The sequence below is a fragment of the Canis lupus genome, chromosome 15 (genome assembly GCF_048164855.1).
Source record: "Canis lupus baileyi chromosome 15, mCanLup2.hap1, whole genome shotgun sequence".
Classification (NCBI taxonomy): Eukaryota; Metazoa; Chordata; class Mammalia; order Carnivora; family Canidae; genus Canis; species Canis lupus.
The window spans coordinates 49,187,851-49,209,273 of record NC_132852.1 but is presented as its reverse complement, the minus strand read 5'-3'; the positions used below and the strand labels follow the sequence as shown (position 1 = coordinate 49,209,273).

The 21,423-nt window shown below is 41.5% G+C and overlaps 1 protein-coding gene across 12 annotated transcripts in view; it reads right to left on the bottom strand.

Moving 5' to 3' along the window:
* Positions 1–12,852, bottom strand: part of CALD1 (caldesmon 1) — a 188,511-nt gene extending 175,659 nt beyond the window's left edge. For 5 of the 12 annotated variants that reach the window (XM_072777272.1, XM_072777280.1, XM_072777282.1 and 2 more), the window contains exon 1: positions 12,523–12,852. The gene's annotated coding sequence lies outside the window, so the exon portion shown is untranslated. The remainder of the gene's footprint in view (positions 1–12,522) is intronic. The other 7 variants (XM_072777274.1, XM_072777285.1, XM_072777273.1 and 4 more) reach the window with 5 other exon arrangements.
* Between the last annotated feature and the right edge of the window lie 8,571 nt (positions 12,853–21,423).

Below are 21,423 nucleotides of genomic sequence, written 5' to 3'. Positions count from 1 at the left end.
GTGAAGCTGCGTTTCAGTGCATCACGTCTGAGACCTCCTTTGACTTTTTACTGGGTCCGAATTTTGTATTGCAAAAGTCAGAAGGTAAATGTCAAGGGCAAGTTCAAAAGGCCCAGTAATTTCTAGCTAAGCAGTTCCTGAACCCAGAGGGAAGATGGAATACCATCAGCAATAGGGTCTTTGGCATTTAGAGGTTCAGAAAAGAGCTGTATGTATCACCATTTTGAACTGGAGCACCTTATGGATTGAACTGGAGCATGTTATGGGTTATGGGTTGAATTCAAATTTCTCATGTTGAAGTCCTAACCCCTGTACCTGAGAATGTGACCTTTTTGGAGATTGGGTCTTTACAGAGGTGATCAAGCAAAAATGATGTCATTAGAATGAGCCTTGATCCAACAGGACCGGTGTCTTTTAAAAGGAAGAAATTTGGGTAGAGAAACACATACAGGGAGAATGCTAGGTGAACATGAAGATGGCCATTTTCCAGCCAAGGAGAGAAGCCTGGAACAGATCCTTCCCTCAGAGCCCTCAGAAGGACCGACACTGCTGACACCTCGATGTTGGCATTCTAGCCTCCAGAACTGTGAGACAGTACATTTCTATTGTTTAAGCCACCCAGGTTGTGGTGCTTTGTTACAGTAGCCCTAGGGAACTAATACCTCAGATGTAATCTGGTCAAAGGTGAGAGCTAGGAGAAGCTGCCCAGACTATATTTTCTCCATATCCCAAGAAGACAAAGTAATGCTTCTTTGAGTTATCTAAAAGAGTGGGCACTGCCCCCTGGCAAGATTGAACTGGCTGACCCTTAGGAAATAATTTCAATTGCTCATGCCTTGCTTCTCCTTCCATGAAGTTGGTTATAGGGCCTATGTTCTCAAACCCCTACTGTGACTGATTATTAAAGGCCAAGGGTGATCACATGAATATTCTGAGTTTGAGGCAGGAAGGTCAAACTTATATGTGAAGACTTATTAATAAATATATCTCTGAGGGACACCTGGGTGGCTCAGTGGTTGGGCATCTGCCTTAAGCTCAGTGTGTGATCCCGGCGTCCTGGGATCAAGTCCCGCATCAGGCTCCCTACAGGGAGACTGTCTCTCTCTGTGTATCTCTCATGAATTAATAAATAAAATCTTTTTAAAAAAAATACTATCTCTCAGAACAGCTGGCAAGATGAGTGGACTCTAACTTCCTGAGGCAACCCATGCAGAGAGGTACAGCCCCTGACTTCCTACCTGAGCCTCGTAGAACCAGCTCTGTCTCGGCCTTTTGAATTTCTAAATGTGACATAATCAAAAATGAAATAACTCATACTTTTGGCCAAAGAGTTTTCATCTTTCAGTACATAATTCCAGAATATTTCCCTTGAATCAGGGAAAAGTGTATAACCTGCTTGTTAAACTATTTCTGCTACCAGGAAAGGAGAACACAGAAGTATTTCTGCAGGCTTCTTTTAATTTTTTTTTTTTAAGCTGCTATAGTCCTAGATTCTCATCCTGTCTCCCACTCGAATTATCAGTAGTGAAAGAAATGGTGTTTAGCCCTGCTTCCTTATATGGCAGGGAATGACAATGTGCTTGTCTATTTGAACTGCAGTGTGGCTTTCTGACAAATTATAATGATTGGTTATGGAAACCTCCTGCTCTGGTTTCCATCGTATTCCTGAGGAAAGACACAGAACAGACAGCTGTAGGGAAATGGAAAGGGCTGGATTCAGGGGAGTGGCACTGAATCTGGCTCTGCCATTTGCTAGTTGTATGACTCTGGAGGAGTTCCTTAATTTATTTCACTGCCCTGAGAAAGTCATCTTCAACTTGAATGGTGCCTGTCACATAGCAAAACTGCCGGCAAGATACGGGAATGAGCCAGCTTTCTTCTTAATGATCTCTAACCCACAAGGGCTTGGGGTAACTCTCCATCCATTTTGATTCACTGTCTCTCCCAAATTCAGCATTGTTTTTTTTATTCTGATGACTCTCAACTTCTCTTCTCTCTGTATCTCATTCTCTCCTCTCTCCTTTTTTCCTTCCTTCCTGTCTCCCTCTCTCATTCCAGGTCCCAAACACTAAAACCTACAAAACGCCCAGTGTCAGGAATAATAAACCCCTTTAGCCATACCAGATAAAGAAAGGCAGCACACATCCAGTGATAAGGGCAGTGGGTTGAAAGGGGTGGTGGAGGTCATCTGCTTCTGCAGAGCTCCAGAGACAGACAGATCAGGAAAGTGCTTGTGCGGACCTGAGCAGGGTTTCCTTTAACTGTTGGCTACTAGTCCTAGTCCCACCTCAGGGAGAATCTGACATGAACAAAGAAGGGGCACCTGGGTGGCTCAGTGGTTGAGCGTCGGTCTGCCTCTGGCTCAGGTTGTGACCCCGGGGTCCTGAGGTTGAGTCCTGCACTGGGCTCCCCAAAGGGAGCCTGCTTCTCCCTCTGCCTATGTCTCTGCCTCTTTCTGTCTCTCATGAATGAATAAATAAATAAAATCTTTAAAAAAAAAAAAAAGAAAGAAAGAAAAGAAAAGAAGGTGGCTTCTTTTGTTCCATCTACATAACAGCCATGGAGTAGCCATGCTGGGAGAATGTGGCTTGAGACTTGAGGACTAAAGGGAGTCCATGCCTATAGGTAGCCTCACCAAAGTCACAGCTAATAGCTGATGATTTTTAATTTAGTGCCAGCATGGGCAAAGCAGTTTAGAGATATTGTTTCTAATCCTTATAATAACTATAAAACTGGAGGAATAATAATCCCCCTTTTAGAGGTGAAGAAACAGCCTCAAAAATAGTAAATTTGAGATTCAAACTCAAGTCTTCCAGCTTCCAAAGTGTGTTCTCCGATGGGCCACACCCCCAGAGCCACACACAAACCAGGTGTCTCCATCACTGGAGTAATTAGCCATAGGCAGCACAGCACGGTGGCTGAGCACGTGGACTATGGAGCCAGATTATCCAGGTTTGAATCCTGGCTCTGCCACTTACTAGCTTTGTGACCTTAGATATGTTACTAACCTAATCGTAACTCAATTTCCTCATCTGTAAATTTGGCTGTTGTAGGGAGATGACTTGTTTGATTTTTATCTAGTAAACATCTATATGCTACTTAGCATGTGCCAGGCACTGTTCTAAACACTCAGTAATAATATGATTAGAGAGGAATCAATGAGTTCAAACATGAATACTGACTTCAGCTTTCTTACCAAGAAGAAATAAATTATGGACATCTATTTCTTTACTCCTTTAACTCTCTACTCTGTGTGGAGTGAGGCACTTTTTTAGTTTCAAATCACAGCACTGAAAAAACCCAGACATAGTCGCTGACTGATGGCACTTACGTTCCAGAGCATAAGAAATAACCGACAAGTAAACAAGGAAATATGCAATCATAAGCATATGTTATGAATCTGCATGCAATAAAATAACAGAGGTATTCTGATGGGCTCTCCTACATAGAGGCAAATTTTATCAACTTGATACCTTAGGGAAATATTTCACAACAAGCTCTCCGGTGGTGGGGGATCAAGGGGAGGGGAGCCCGATTTGTGGCATTTGCTAACTCCAGTGATGTATTTCATTTCCCTCCTACGGACACAATAAATGCAACTAACCTCCAGAGCACAGATAATAATAAAATGTAAGAAAATAATTGGGAAGGAATGAGTTTTGAGTATTTATTACCTTGGGTTTTAATATGATTGTAAGTTGATATAATTTAATTTCTAATAATGACTATGTTCAACAACTGGTTCGCAAAATCTTAAAAATTTAACAATTGGCTTTTGGGAGCTAGGATGAGCTGGCTTCCCACACTACTGTTTAGAGTGCATGGAGAGGGGGATGGGGTTGGAGGGAAATGAGCCCCAGTCTGTGTGATGTCATTATGCATGTGGATCCTAATTTAATTCCTTTTTAGCTGCTATTCTCCAGTGAGCCCTGCCTTCATGTACCCAGCGCAAGTCCTGCTCTGTAAACCAAATAGCATCTGTACAAATATAGTAGCAATTCTGGCATTCTTATTGGATCAGGTTATTCTTGCAGAGATACTTTTAGCTCTCCAATCCTTAGTGAATATAATTTATGTACTTGCTGCCCTGAATAAGGGTGGTTCTTCTGTGCAAGTTACATCTTCAGGATGTAACTCCTGACTGTTGAGTAAAGGAAGCCCCCAGAGATGGGTTTTCAGTTCTGCAAAAGCATTCACCTGAGGCCTCCTGTTTCTTAGGGCTCACGTGCTGCTGAAAGGGCCATCCCTTGGACCCTCTAAGCCAGCAGCTATGATAGCTCTGGCCCTCAGAAGAGATATAGGGTGAGGGTGGAGGAAGCTTCTCCCTTCTTCTGCTCAGGATTTGTACATTCCTTAGCCCAAGGCTGAGAACAGAGAAAAACATCTTCTGTTTTTCCTGGTAAGTTAAAATACCTAAAGTAACCTAAAAAAACACCCTAAGGACAGAAATACTTAAAAGAGAACATTTTTTGTCAATTCACCCCCTCTCCCAAAGCCTAAATTTCACTTAGTAATGGTGGCTGGAACAGGAAGTGGAAATACCATGAGAAATCTTATTCTTGCCACATTTCCAATGCTTTACAAAAGCATATACTGGAAATCTCATCAGAAAGCTTGACCTTACAGGGTTGATAGCTCTGCACCCAAACCAAAAGAGTATGGGAAGCTGGAGGAATTTTCAGATAAATATTCTAGCTCTTCCAAAGAGACTCTTCAGGAAAACGGATTATTTGGAATATACAGCTATAACTTTCAGAAAGAAATTACTCAGAACTAAACAACTAGGCCTGCGGGGACTAAGTTACTCCATACCTCGACTATAGATTATTTTAAGCAAGGACATTGAGCACTGCTTCTGAGCCAGGGTGTTCTATCAGAAGCACCAAAGAGTTTTTACAATCTACAGATGCTGAACCTTGGTCTAGACTTGCTGAATCACACTCTCCAGGGAATGGGACTCAGGGATGTACGTTTTCTAAAAGCCCTACAATTGCTCCTGGTGAACATGCTGGTTAAGATCTACTGGACTATAGATTATAATCTATCATCGGATTATATAGATATAATTATAATCTATAATCTTACTATAATCGGGCTGTATTGTATAATCCAAATTCCTGAACTGTTAAAATGGGACATTCTCTCTCCCTTCTTTTGGGAGAAACAATCCAGTGGATCGAAATAGTTTACAGCCTGGGACTTAGGAGCTGTGTATTCTGGAACCACTTTTGCCACTAATTAACTGGGAGGACCTTGGTTTGTTCTCTCATTCAACAGATACCAGGCTTCTGCAATGTGCCAGGAACTGGGTATATATTAATAAAAATAAAAAAAAGGTGTTTCCTGCCCTTATAAATCTTACTGACATTAATCAAAGAAATGTACAAATACATGCATAATTTTACCTGCTATGGCTAGGCTTTATTCTCTCATCTGGAAAATGAAAATTCACGAGTTCTTTTTTTAAAAAGAATTTTTCTTAAAATTCTAAATTTCTTGTCCCAACTTCCATGTAAGAGAATTATATGTTTTAAGTCCTCTGACTGAGAAAATACAATACCAAGAGCTACTATGAATTCAGTAACTATTTTAAGTAAATTAATATTTTATCATCATAATGCATCTATATAATTAGTAAAATAGCACATATTGTGTAAGATGTATCAGTTACTCAGTTTGTCACAACCATTTGCTGCATATATGGGTTTGTTTAGCTCTTGCAATAATTTTGTGTTCTCCCAGGGATCCAAGGTGCAGAGGTTAGGAACCTATGGGCCACATCAATGATGTGAAATACATGGTACCCAAGTAGCAACGTCCCTTTTCTTTCACAACAGACATCACTGTCAATGACAGCGTCTGCTGCCCTCAGTGAGCTCAGGACTGGGCCTCAGAATCCTTCTCAACACACCGTTCCAGGTGGTTGCTACTAATTGTTTGGAGCTGGCAAACGGATGATAAATGATTTGCACTCCCTGGGCTAAATGCCTCCTCAGACCCTGCCCAGCATTAACCATATAGGATACACGTACTCAGTTCTGCTGTCTTGAGAAACATGAATGCCCTGTACCCTTTCCGTATATAAGTACTCCAAATATTTTAAGACATCCATGTGGCCCCAATTTTCCTTCCTTTGGGATTAGTCCTTTATCTATTCCTCATCTTGATGCTCATTCCTGGATGCATATTTGTGAACGCTTCTCTAAAGAACAAGCCCAGAATAGAGCATGTTGTTTTGCTTTGTTTTGTTTTTACTTCCCATGACAGGCATCAAGAAAGGTGTTCAGTGAATGAAAGAGTACACTCCAAGCATTGCAGAGAACTGAAACTTCCAGTGACTGAGCACACTAGATTGTATGCATTAAATTATGAAGTACTGTAATTTACATTTGAGGTGCGGTAGTTTTTATTTATTACAATTAAGTCATTATTTATTATTTATTGAATTTTAAAAATTGCCTTAGTTTGGGAGGAGCCATAGCACACCTATGACTCATATGAAGTTTCTTGCCAACAAAAACACTCAACTGTTTTCCTTTAGAATCTTTCTCAAATGGATAATTCTTATCTTTTCAATTATCAGCGGTACAAGCTTCCAAGCTAACCTCCCTTAAGACTGGTTCATTGGGCAATGCCAAAGTGGTCATCAAATACTGTATGACCCTGACATTGTTTGCCTCTCCAGGAATTCAGTCACATAAAAACTGGAATGACATTCACCGATAATTCAGCTAATTTGCCTTCTATGCCTAACCTTCTCTTCTAACTAAAATTGCCCGCGCAGCTTTTTATTTTCCCCAGGGGTGATGGGATTACTGCTCGGCCCCACTGGCCATTCATCCCTAAGTATGCCGGTAACCTCTGATACCCTTCTGCTAAGGGATTTGCCTAAGACAATAGTTATCAGCTGAACACTCAGGTCTCCTCTCTCAGAATTTGACCAGGAAGCACAGAAGGAACTTTCTAGTCTGTAGAATATGAGAAAGGAGCAGTCACATGTGCTGCAGCTCAGTCACATTAATGGAAACACATAGACCTTTGCGGAGATACTTTGACCCACCTTGATTCCAACCCCATTCTCTATGGATCCTATTGTGGCTTCTGCTCTCGGATTTCCTCGCAATTCCATTCCTTTACTATTCTATATGTATCTTTTTTTTGAAATTTGTTTTTCTGAGAGAAAGCATGCATGCACACGTGTGTGTGTGTGTGCACATGCATGTGCAAGGGTGGGCAGAGGAACAGAGGGAGAGAATCTTCAAACAGACTCCCCGCTGAGAATGGTTCCAGGCGGGGCTCGATGTTATGACCCATGAGATCATGGCTGAGCCAAAACCAAGAGTTGGATGCTTAACCAACTGAGCCATCTGGACGCCCCTCCATATGTATATGGTAATCCGGTCCCTTCACTTGAGCTACTGCAGCCTACTAACATAGGGTGTATTTGTTCTAAACACTGTGCCAGGTGTTCTCATCCATGTTACTTTACCTGTCTGCACACTGCCTTGCTAAGCAGGATCTTGGTTTCTAAGCTTCTGCCTGCCTTCTGGTTTTCACTGTTTTTCTTTTATTTAGCTGGCTGAGACTCACACATCAGTCCACTATTGTACTTTATATCCATTCTGGCCTAGCTCTCCTGACCCCAGTGGAACTAATGTCCTTGATGCTTCTGGCCCTTGGACCCCTTTTCCCTGGTGCTGCCCATCTTTAGCACACAAGTGAAATCTGCCTCGTTCTCCAGGTTGAGACAAGTGAGAGGGAATGTCACATGTGGGTGTCAAAGGAACTAATTACATATTCCTACTTCATATGTCCCTCGCCAAGTAAGATGATTTCCTTACAGCCAAGTGCTTTCATCCATATATTCACAAAATAATGCCAGAAGCCTCAGGAAATTATTAAAAAGCAATTTATCTTCAAGTTTTCCATCACTGAAATATATATGTAATATATACATTTAAAGAAAAATCATGTACTAAAATGAGTGCTTCCTAAGAATACTCAATTCATTTGAAATACCTCCCCCCAAATATTTACTTTCCTTCAATTTTTCCTTGACTGTTACCTAGCAATCCTTTTATTAAGCTCATGGTGCTCTCTCAGCACACTCTTGGCAGCAGCCATTCCCAGCTTCTTCAGCCCCTACAAACTCCCCCCAGAAAACCGCTTCTCTAGAGATGGTCTCCTTTTCTCAGGAATGGGGGCCATATGAAGTCATCTCCTTCTCTCTGTGTCTATTTACACCATCCTTTCTTCCTTCAAAAAAATCTGGAGAACAAGAAAGGACACCTCCACTCATGTTCTGGTCCCACCTATCCTTGTCTCCAATGGAAATCAAGACTTTGCCTCACTCCCCACCCCAACCTCCCCCGGCTCAAGGTTTCTCACCTGTCAATCACAAAAGGAGGGTTCACAAGGCACCGCAAGGTTTTAGAGTTTTAATCAGGTTTCAGAGGTATCCACAGCAGCAAGAGGGCAGGGCTGCCCACCACCTCTGCCTCCTGCACACAGCCGTCTTTTCCTTCCTGCCCTCCTCCGACACTCACTAACTGCCCGCCGACTGTGAGTTTGTGGGTGAGAGGCAGGAGGACTCTTTTTCCACAGAAATTGCTCCAACAAGTTTACACTGTCCACTCTAACTCTTTCCCCCTCTGCCTACAAAAAGCAAAGAGGTTTTCCTCTACCTTGAACATAACGGGGCTCTGGGCTTCACCCTAAAGCTAGAAGGCATAGAAGGCAAATTGCAGATTGTCAGTGCTGGATCACGGAAGCCCTTGTTTGGCCTGGGGATGGAGGAGCCAGGGAAGCTGGTAGAGACAGAGGACTGGGGGTAGGGAAGCAAGAGAAGCCACCAAGGGTCAGTCCCAGGAGAGCCAGCTGGGGATACTAAAGATCGAGGGAAGCATAGGGGAGAGAGAGGCTAGATCCATGGAACAGTCTGGTCTCAATACCAACAGGAACCGCAGCCAGGTGCTCCTGATTACCTCACCCTCTCTACAAGGCCCAGGCTTGACATGCTGGGATTAGTTCCATGCATTTGGCTGGAGGCAGAGAAGCTGCCTCATTTACTAAGGCCTTTCTGTTGTCAGCACCTTGTCACTGGTCTTCTACTCAACTGGATCTTCAGATTTCCTGGTTCCGGACATAGCCTGGTACCACCGATAACCCATCTTATTCTGCCTCCCGATATTTGTGTTCTCATCTCTGATCACCAGGGCTAAAATTTAGATAACACTGCGGGGGACCAGTATTCCCAGGACCCGGGGCTTAGGGTTCTAGAAAGAACTAGGATTCAGAAGGTACCACTCAAGGGTCCTCAAATATGTGGAAGGAGCACATAATTCAGAATACTAGGTAAGAAGTGGAAGATAAGTGAAGATGAGCCTAAAGCTCAGAGGCCTCAAATTGTACACAGATTATAGCTCACAGAAAAGAGGGACAAACAGCCTCACCTCATTTGGACATCTTAAGCTCTGTGGGAGGTAGGAGAAGCGTCATAATGCCCATTCCACACATGAGGTCAAAGAGTGGATGGCTTCCCCCAAGGTCTGGGCTATCTGAATAGGGGAACCAGTGCTGAGGCTGAGCTTTTAGAGTGGTGCTCCTGAGTTAAGCCTGAGCTACAAATATCTCTTTAAATTACCCAAGTACCCAGAACCTATGGGCATCTCTCTAATGACAAACTTGGATTAGCTTGATAGATGAAGGACTTTCAGTAAGGATCTAATGGTTCTATTTTCGGGCTCTGAGAGAATTTACCCAGAAAACTCTTTTAAAGCCTGAAAGTTCTTTGGCAACATCTAACCTCCTACTTAGGCCTACCATGCTATTTGCATACCACGTTGTCAGCATTTTCCCCGTCCCCCCACCATGGCCTCACCCCACCACATTTCCAAGACATGTGATAGACTGCAGGCGGATGGGGATCCAACTCATTCCTTTACATACCCTCCTCTATGTCACTTTTCTGCCTTGCTAAAGAATCCCTGATGAGCAGCTATGCTACCATGAAGATACCATGAGCTTGTGTCCATGACAGCTATATGTGGGGGTTTTGGGGTCTGTTTTTTGTTTTTATTGGGTGGGGGGAGGGAGAGAGAGAATTTCACAACCCTGAGATCATGACCTTAGCCAAAATCTAGAGTTGGACGCGTAAGCAACTGAGCCACCCAGGCGTCCCTACTATACGTGTTTTTAAGAAAAGGCCTACCAAGGTGCATTTTTAGGCTTATCAGACCAGAGAACACCCAGGCCACAATCAGGACCAACCTATTCTATCTGCCACAGAGCAGGAAATTCTCAGGTCAGCCACAGGAGCCAATGAAAATTGTCAATAGCCTCAGCATCAGGTATCCTTTTATGGATCTCATTTAAATCCTTTAAGCTGCAGTGTGAACCTGGTTCTCCTTTTAACTTTAATGCAAGAATTGCATACTTATTTAAGGCAGTTTTTCGACCTGAATTATTTAATTTACTCTATTTATTCCATTGGCTCTGAACCGATGGAAAACAACCTTGCCTGTTACCAATGGATCAATCCATTGGATATTCCTTATGTGTACTGAGATTAGTTTTTTATTAGTGACTTTTTTGTTCCAGACCTTTGCCATTGCATTTCTCTTTATGAAATGCTTTTATTAAAAATGGGAGTTGTTGCTCTGTAGTTTCACTGTACCCGTTTATCTCCCCATCTGGGGAGGTGTGTTCTAGCTCATACTCAACTGGAGGAAAGGAGCACAGAGAACTGCCCAAAGTCCAATAGAAAGTGAAATATCAAATCCCCTTGCTCCAGTACATCACTACAGAGGGTACAACACTTACTTTGAAAAATGTGTTTTTTGTGGTTGTTGGCGGATGGGGCATGCACGAGGACAAGAGGGGTGAGTGGTGGCAGCAAAGTTTGAACTTTCGGGGATTTGGAGAGGTTTGTTTCAAAACGGAATTTATCCTCAAATCCCAAGATTATAGATTTCCTTCCAAACTGCATTCCCCCATGGTTTAGAGAACAGTTGAAAAAGAAACTGTTCTCCATATTTTGATTGACATTAAAAATACTGTGAAAATAGTTTGGAACTTGATCTCTTTGAGCGAAGGACGATAATCAAACTATAGCTTTCACTTGCAGCCCTTTCTCCCACACTTACTCAGAACTGTTCCAGGAAAAGAAATTCACAGGGAACTCTGTTCTCATATATCATCTCCTAGGAGGAGAGAAGGGCATTCTCAAGAAAATTACCCCCAAAATTCTAAATACAAAGAAAAAAGATTATTTAATGGATCTCAACACAAAACCACCTCACTTGACAGAATAAAAGCAAATGCAGTCATTTGGAGCTGAAAACCTTCAATACCCAGGCTTATTGAAAAATTATCAGACTTGCTCTTCTTGCCACATACCACCTAGTCTTCTCTGAAGCTCTAGCCATACACGTCTGGTTTTGCCAAACGCATTAGAAAGATTTTACTATTCCAGTTTACAAGTCCATCTGCATAGCCCTGTTAACAGAAGGGATCTATGAATACCAAGTACTTTGTTCTCATACACTTTTTTTTTAACCATGTATTACCATAGCACTAAAATTCTCCCACCCTTTACAATCAGCTCTTTCTAAAAGGAATTCCAGACTACTACCAACTGGCTGCCTTGTACTACTGTTTAAGATGCCCAAATATGTCTGACTATGTTGAAATGAAAGCCTGCTTCCTCCCTTTCTGGAACACACTTGCAAAACTACATCTCTTCAAACTCTCTAATCACAGGCACACACTTTCAAACAGAAAATAAGATTTCTTAAGAAACAGACTGGTAGGATGTTAAAGGCGATTTCTAAAAAACACACCCACTAGCACATGCATTCTCTCTCATTATTAGGTTTTATAGGAAACAGATCATGGTAGGCATCTTCCTGTCTTGGCAAATATCATATCAGTTACGTTAACCCAACTGGTGCTAAACGGTTCTTTCCATCTCTGACCTTATTTCCTTGCAGCTCTAGAAGTCCAGGCTTAAAAACTGGTAGGAGAATAATATGTAAATGGCTTTGGTTAAAAACCATTCCTTTTTGGCTGCCTGTTAACCTAAAAGTTTACTTTAAAGGTAAAACCTCTTTAAGTCTCTGGTAGTAGAAGATGCAGGAAAGACCACTGGTGTGGGCACACGGGCCCAGCACGCCTGCTGCCCCTGGCCTGTGGTGCTCAGGTAAGCTCCCCACTGCACTCCTGAACAAAAGGAGCTCCTTATCAAGGTAGCCCGGTGGTCCCTGAGCCCAGAGCCCACATCTCTATGTGATCTCAACTCTCGTCCCAGCTCCAAGAAGAGAACTTGAAATCTCATCCTGTTTGTCTTCCGGGGACCATCTGCAGGGCAGCAAAGCCCAGCCTGGCTCTGAGAATTTGTGGGCTTTATTATTGGCTTTCACTATCTTGCTTCTGCAGCTACCTGACACAGGCATGTTGACTGAAACACAGAGAAAGCCCCCAGACGCTCTGCAAGAGATGGAAAGAAAGCCCTCTGTGGCTTACCTCGCAGGCTGCAACTTCTTCCTGGGGACTAAATCGGAAAGGAAGAACTGATTTCTCTAGCAGGAGCACAGCAAGAGGGCAGGCAGGCAGGCAGGCAGGCAGCCTAATACACACTGCTCTATTCAATAAAACTCCAGACCGCCCTTCCTTGGCCCCTCCCAGAAGTCCGTGCTAAGTGAACACATAGCCCCTATGTTTACAGTCGGCAGTCGGTGGTATGCATTGTCCTGTAGTTTTTCTAATAGGGCAGCCAATGACGACACCCCGGCTGAGGTGGATGCAGCCTGCCTGTGGAGATGCCTGTCATTCTCTAGGCATGCTCAGGAAATCACTCATCAGAAAAACCAAGACCTAAAAAGCTCTGAAACTGCGTGCAGGCTGCCAAAACCAGCCAGCTACATGCCCTTTTTTGGTTATCCTTAGCAGGGCCTCTGGAAGTGAATCCATTGTCAGGAACAATCATAAGAAATGTTAATCTTGGAGAAAGAGGCTGTCTTGCAGAACGCAAATGCAACTTTAAAGAGAAAGCACAGTTGATGAAACTCAAAGTTTAATAGTCTGTAAGTTTTAGTGGGGTGGGGGTGGGGATGGTTTTTTGATGGAGGGAGCCCTAATAGCATATTTCCTTTAAAAGTAATGGTATATACAAAATGAAATTAAATCGTTGTACAGTTTTAAAGCCTGCGATAGCCAAGACCCAGGTCTGGTGCACAAACTAAATTCTAACCTGAAAGAGGCACAGCCCCCTAGAAATATGTCGACATGTGTTATAAAAACAACTGACAAAAAAAGCTTAGGTCTTTTTTAGTAGGTAATGTTTTCCAGAATAAGTGTAGTGCCAGAAACTCAGCTACGCAGGGTCCTACAAGCTTGGCTATCGTCATTGGTTTTCCACATCACCTCTCTCTCTCCACCTCCCCTTCGTTTCCTTGGATTTGGCAACAGGGAGACATTGCTAGCGACTGTGCACAGCAGAGAGGGTGTCTACACCAGCACCTCCTTTGGGGCTGGTGTAAATGATGCACATGATCACAGAGATGACACTGCTGTTCTAGTGACTTCTTGAAAGTGCTCCAACCAAGTCTTCATTGACAGGATGTGTGCAATGAGAAAGACAGATTTAGCAGATGCTGAGTTAGAATGAAATTAATTGGCCCACATGCGCATACAATCTGTGGTCTTGTACTTTTCGATAAAGAATTCCTGGTTAAATTAGCCCATCAGTATTTAATCCAACAGCAGCAACAACAACAACAAATTATGTGCAGTTACTATTTGTCAGGCCAGGAACTAGGTGCAAGACTTCTGTCTCATTATTGCTATGTGTTTGGAAACTGTTTCATCACTGGCCAAGGAGACTTGAAATATTTTTCCCTGGCTAACTACAAGTCCATAAGCTTGGTCTTCAAAAACCTTAGGTTTTACCGTATAAGCCTTTACCTATTTATGAATATCTGACTTAAAAATGATCTCTACTTAGGAAAAAGTCCCTTTGTGCCTTACACTGACTTGGGAAGTAATTGATCCATGTGGGTGGTTTCCTTTTTCAGCCATCCAGCATTAGTGAGTTACCCAGAAGCATCTGTACCAACCCTATGCTCATCTCTTTCTTGGGAAGGCTGCCTATCCCCTCTTCCCAACTGCTACTGCAGCACAACCCAAAAAAGCTACAGAGAAGGCTGCCAGGGCGAGCGAGAGGTGAGCTTCAGGCATCCCAAGTTAGAAGTCAGAATGCACTTTCCCAGGGAAACAGAATAAATAATGGCTGGTGGGAATAGCACAGTCAATGCAGCATTTCAAGGACACTGTGGCTCAACCAGGCATTGGTGGAGCACCACCATTTATAAAATTGTTCCTATGGGAAAATGTTTTCTGATCCCAAATGAATGATTTGGAAAGAAGCTTTGGGAACACAACCAGTTTTGCCACTGGGGATGTCCCATATCTGGACAGGTTGTAAAGACAGAGTAATAGTTCACAGTCTGGTAACTTGCTGCATTTGGAGATGCTGTAGTGCAGACATCAATGACTTCTGAAAACAACTCAGTTGGTGACATCTGTGTGAAGATATGACCTGTGTCCAGAGATGCTTGAGGCCCATGATCTCTAGGCTGTATGGTCTGTGACTCAGTGAGGCCTGTTTTAATGTACTGTTTTCCATGGCCAATGCTGATTCAATCCTAAGCCACATTCTTCCCGCTTGTGTGAGTAATGCCTTTTGGTTAAACAGCATCAGGGCATAATTTGCAATCTATGAATAAAATAAGTACCAGCTTTCCAGAGGAAAGAAAAGTTGCACTACAAATGGGGAAAATATTATCAGCAGGAAACATAGAAAGGACATGCATTTTGCATGGTTTTTAGAAGATAAATAGCTGAATATTTTTGGGTTCTGTCTTTAGAACAGAGAAGTATGTTTCCCTAGATAAATTCAGAATACCTCGTACTCAGGGTATAGTGGATGAGCAACCATTTAGCCTTTTTTATGTATTTAGAAATGGGCACTGTGGAAGAACCTCGGAAAGATAATTTAACAAATTTCATTAGAAAAAAAGAAAGAAAAAGATATATGTTGCCCATCTCTGCCATGAGAAACTTCACTTTCATAGAATTTACTTTTTCCAGAAGTCATTTGTAAACAACACTAAAAATACACCGGATTTATACAGGACATTTTTTGTGGAATATATTTCCCACTTAGACCATCCCAGATAAAGAACAGCTTGTCTAGCATAGGATATATCTACCTAATCAAACCATAACAACTCTAAAGAGACATTTGGAAACATCTGGATGATTCGTTATATTTTTTCAGTTCCAACTGAGAATTTGCAATCATGTAGATCAGTAGTGAGCAATTAAATTTTGCTTGTGAGTCAGACTGGGAAGAGCAAAAGCAGGCTACACCTTTTTCAATCAAAATTAAAATCACTTCATTTAGTTCCATAAAGAACATACATTTTTTCCAGCTTAAAATATTTGTTTTATTGACTAAAACAGAACTTTTGAATATTTTAAAAGGCAGCAAAATCTACCCCATCCACACACACATCTTCTTTTACTTGAAGTATTTCCAGAAACTCAAGCTTCGAAAACAATAAAATCAGACCAGTAAAATGTTGATACCAAAACTGGACAATGAGGACAGCACAAAAAGCAGAGAATTATACCATGTGTATTTATGAACCTACATACAAACAATTAGCACACGAATCCAACAAGTGTAAAACAAGACAAGGCCAATGCAGAGATGGTCAAAATATGAAAATCTAGTGATATATTATTCAATGTTAGCAGTTTAAAAGTTGAAAGAGAAAAAAAGAGAGAAAGATAGTCTCAATAAATAAAGAATAATACTTGGTGAAATTAGCAATTACATATAGGAAAAAAAGCTCTTGAAAAACCAGCAACAGAATCTTTCTAAACATACAGTAAGAGACCTTTACCAGAAAGCTATCACAAACATCAAGTTTAATGGTGAAATGGTAAAAGTACTCCCATTATAATCAATGAAAAGAAAGGATGCCTACCATCTCTTTTACAATTAAAAAATGGGCTGGAGGGCCTAACCAAGACAAAGAAAAAGAAAAGAAAAAAAAAAAAAAAGAAGAACTGTTGGAATTAGATTTTTTTTTTCGCTTTAATATGATCTTTATTTACTATGATATGGTCATGTGGCAAAAAAGTTCAAGTGAATCCACAAAGATATTAGAATTAATAAAGGAGTTTAGTAAGATTATTGGAATCAAGTTCGTATGCAAAACTCCAGAGTTCCTGTAACCAGCTGTCTCTAATTTTAAAATATAATGGAAAATAGATGATTCATATTAATAACAAAAGTGTGCATTACTTGGGAATAAATGTAACACAATAGTGCAAGAAAATTATAGAGCTGGATTTGAGGACATAAAAGGCCTGCATAAATTGTGAAATATGTCACTTTTACCAATGGCAAACCTCAAAATTATAAAGATATAAATTCTCTTTGAATTAACCTATGCATTTATTATTCCAACTAAAATATCTAATGAAAAAAAAATATCTAATGACATACTTTGTAGAACTTGACAAAAACAATCCTAAAATTCATATGGAAAAGTAAAGATCTAAAAATAAGTACTAAGGTTTTTATAGAGCAATTCTAATTAAAATGAGTGTTATTGCCCTGGGAATAGGCAAATAGACCAGTAGAATAGAGTGGAAAATCTAGAAACAGCCCCAAGCATATATGGAAACTTCTAAAGTAATAATAGAGATGCTGCAGATCAAGGAGAAAAGGATGAGCTCTTCAATTAATGGTAAGATTCCATGGATTATGTAGAAACAGTAAAATTAGATTCAAAATTCCCACTCCACACTAAAAGAAGCCAGATTACCTGAAAAACAAAACTTTAAAATGACTAGGGAAAATTGCAGGTGAATACTTTTATGATGGGGTATGGAAGGATTCTTCAATCATGAAAAACAGAACTTCAGATGAAAAGACTGGAAACTCTGAGGAGATGGTTAGATGGGACAGAGTGCACAACACTCATTTACTTCTGCTGTTTCCCAAACCCCATCAAGATGATAGCACAGAAATAAAAAAATCATCAATAAATCCTACAAGGCAAAGAATACTGGAAGGGAGTCAACACAGGCTCTAGATGTCAGCCAACTTTTGGAATATGGAAAATGGACGAATGGCTGGTAAGTGACTTAGCAGAACTAAGAAACTGATCTCTGGCCCTGTGGAGAGTGGAAGGCCGGTGGATGAGAAGGAAGCCAACTCAAGCCTCAGAACCAGGAAAAACAGGATTTGGAAGCTCCAGGAATCTCTGACAGTGAAGGATGAAGCAGAAAGCAGAATATTGTTGCAAATCTGAGTATGGAACAGTTAAAACCCCAGCTCTAGAAGCCCCCCAGCTCCCTAAGCAACTCAGTGAACACTTCTCTTTCAATCAGACAAAGGCTGGAAGTTTATTCTCTGAAGACAAGTGCTGCTCTCAGAATGTCAGGCAAAGCCATGGGCAAGGGAAAGGCTTCATACTGAAAACAAAATTTATTTATTTATATATTTAAGATTTTATTTATTCATTTAAGAGAGAGAGCAAGAGAGAGCATGCACAAGTGAGGTGAGGGGCAGAATGGAGAAACAAACTCCCTAATGAGCAGGGAGGCCGATGGGAGGGTGGATCCCAGGACCCTGAGATCATGACCTTAGCCAAAGGCAGATGCCTAACCAACTGAGCCACCCAGGCACTCCCTGAAAACAAAATTTAAATGAAAATCTACTTGGTGAATACTGGAATACCCCCAGTCTCCTTGCTCTCCACAAACAGTCAGGTCTGAACTCTGCATAAAGGAAATTGGTGGATTCCACTCCAGGGAGACTGGCATGCCCATGGAAAAAAGAACCAAAGGCACAGAGACTGAGAGACCCCTGAAATACCTGGCTCATTGCCCAAGGCTCTTTAGTGAACTTATGCACAGGAACTCCCACTGGGCTGTTTAGCACCTCACTCTTAAATATGAACATCAAGTTAAGGAGAGGCTCTGAAAGGGAGACTTGAACAACAGAAAAAGGAACTCAGGAAAAAGAGGTAAGGTGAGAAACAGAAGAAAACTTCAAGAAAACTAATGACTATTCTCAGAGAGGTAAGAGAAGATACTGGAGCCAACACAAAAGAGAAAGATGCTTTAAAAAGGCACTTGCAGAGAAGAAACAAAACAAAACAAAACAAAACAAAACAAAAAAGTCTTGTAAATGAGAAGTACTACGGTGGAAAGTTATAAAGATTCAATTTAAGAAATAGAAGAAAAGGTTAAAAAAAAATCTTCCAGGGACACCTGGCTGGCTCAGCTGGTTAAGCATCTGACTTCAGCTTGGGTCATGATCTCAGGGCCCTGGGATGGAGCCCCACATCGTGCTCCCTGCTCAGTGAGGAGTCTGCTTCTCCCTCCTCCCCTCACCCACTTGCACTCTCTCTCCTCTCTCTCAAATAAATAAATAAAATCTTAAAATTCTTCTAGAAAATTAGAAGAAAAAGACAAGACAAAAAAAAGGAGAGAATGTAACATCAGAGAATCAATCAAAAACCCAAGATCTGAGTGTTCCAGAAAAAGAGGAAAGAGAAAACTGTGAGGAGGAAATTATCAAAGAAATAAAACATTTAAATTTCCCAAAACTAAAGGACACAAGTTTCCAAATTCAAAGGGCCCACTGGGCATCTAGTACAATGAATGAAGATATATTTAATTCTGAAGTTATCAAGCTCTTGAGGTTATACCCTCCACCCAAAGGGGGAAAAGTGTTGAAATTAGAAACCAAGGGGGAAAAGGTTGAAATTAGAAACCAAGACAGAAGATCAGAAAATAGAGTACAAACCCATGACAGAAGTGAAGGGTGGTCCCATGATGACGGTGAAAGAAAATTCTAGGACAACAGCTGGTCAAGAAAGCAACCAGTAGAGACTGGAGCAGAGGGCTGTAGGAAGGATGGTTTCAGGAAAGTCAGGTAGACAGATTACCTAATATTTTCTCTGGGAAAACATTTGTGATAGGTATACAGAAAATAAATAAATGTGAAATTGAGGTCATTATAATTTCAGGAAAAACAAGATGTTTGTATGAGAAAGGAAAAGTGATCATTTTACACTACAGTGTTCAACTGTGAGAAAAACTTACACAGTCATATTAATGTAAATACAACATATTGATTTCACCAAAACAATGATGTAATTAGATTCAGAGGATAACGAGCAAGAACATGTTAGTAGGATGATAGTGGATAAGAGCGCTAAGCTTTCATTTTGTTTAGCAGGAAATCAAGAGTTAATGTCTACTATTGCAATTTTAATAAACAGTAGATTTAGCATTATTATTTAGGGGTATAAAAACAAATACCACCTTCCCCCCTCTAAAAAAAAAAGCATTTCATTCATTCAATGAGCAAGTATTTATTGAGTGTCTACCACATGCCAGGGCCTGTTCAAGGCATTGTGAACAAAGCACATTTTGATGGAGGGAGAGAGATAAACACACTAACTAATAAATATATTAATGTCAGGCAGTAGAAAGTGCTATAAAGAAATTATAAAGGAGTAGAAAAAATCAGGGAAGTCCTCTATAAAGAAGTTTTCAATGGGGAGCTGAATAAAATGAAGGAGCAAGCAGTGGAATGATGATATGAGAAAACAGCAAGAATATAGCAGGTGCATCTCTCTCTCTCTCTGTCTCTCATGAATGAATAAATAAAAAATCTTTTTTAAAAAATGGGGGGGGGGGATCCCTGGATGGCTCAGGAGTTTAGTGTCTGCCTTTGGCCCAGGGCGTGATCCTGGAGACCCAGGATCAAGTCCCACATCAGGCTCCCTACATGGAGCCTGCTTCTCCCTCTGCCTGTGTCTGCCTCTCTCTCTCTCTCTGTCTTTCATGAATGAATAAATAAAAAATCTTTAAAAAAAAAGAATATAGCAGGTGCATACTAAAGGATAAGAAAGATCACAGAGGGGATCCCTGGGTGGTGCAGTGGTTTAGCCCCTGCCTTTGGCCCAGGGCGTGATCCTGGAGACTCAGGATCGAATCCCACATCAGGCTCCCGGTGCATGGAGCCTGCTTCTCCCTCTGCCTGTCTCTGCCTCTCCCTCTCTCTGTGACTCATAAATAAATAAAAATTAAAAAAAAAAAAGAAATAAAGATCACAGAGTAATTGGGGAAGAGTGATGGCTACCAGCAGATCTGATCACTTAGAGACTTCAAGCCATGGTAAGGACTTTGGGTTTGGTTCTAAATGACATGGAATGTCACTGGGAGGTGTTGAGCAGAAAAGAAAAAAAAATCACTCTGGCTGTCCTGTGTGGAAAAAGCAGTGAGACTACAAGCGTAGAAGCTGTGGGAAAATGTAGCCTCCTTACAGGCAGGAACTGCTGGCCTGGACCAGGGCAGGTGTGGTCAGGGGACTGCGAGAAAGTACTGAATTTTGGATATGTCCGGACTCAGTGCTGGTTTGGATGAGGGATGAGAGAGAAAGGGAGAAATCAAGGATGTCTCCTTTTATGGGCCGAATCGCTGAGTGAGTAGTGGTGTTATTTAATGAAATGGAGACCACTGCAGGAAGCGTCCATTTGCAAGGAGGTGTGGGAATCACGTTAGACATAATTGAGGCATATTAAGATGACCAAACACAGCTAAGTGGGAGTGCAAGTAGATTGCGTGATACACAAATCTGACGTTCAGGGGAGAGGATGAGGCTTGAAGTATACATTGGAGAGTCATCCATTTATAGGTCATGTTTTAAACTAGAACCAAGTTACCTGGAAGATTGCAAACAGTGAAGAGCAGGTTGTAGAACGTGACACCCAACATTTAAAGCCTAGAAAGGGAGACTGAGAAAAAAATTAAGAGCCACTGCTTGGGGAGGCAGGGGTCAGTTAGAAGAATGGGCAGGATGGATGGTTACTACTTTTTGTTAAAAGCCACATAGTATTATTTGACCCTAAAAGTAAGGTGGGGGCACCTGGTGGCTCAGTCAGTGATGTGTCTGACTTTGGCTCAGGTCATGATCTCAGGGTCCTGGGATGGAGCCCTGCATTTGGAACTGGGATCACTGGGGAGTCTACTTCTCCTTCTCCCTCTGGCCCTACACCCACTTGTGCTTGCTCTCTCTCTCTCTTTCTCTCAAATGAATAAAATCTTTTTAAAAAATAAAAAATAAGTGTAGCTCGTGATAGATTGGATTATTGTAGCCAATTAATCACTTCCTCTTTTAATGGGATTAAACACTCGTCTTCTTTGCAATGCTCCCTGTAGGAGAACTTGGCCTGTGATTTGCTTTGAATGATGGGATGTACCAGAAGTGATGATGAGCCTGTTCAGAGTGGAGGCTTTTCTCCCCCTCAGAGTGGAAGCTTTATGAGGCAT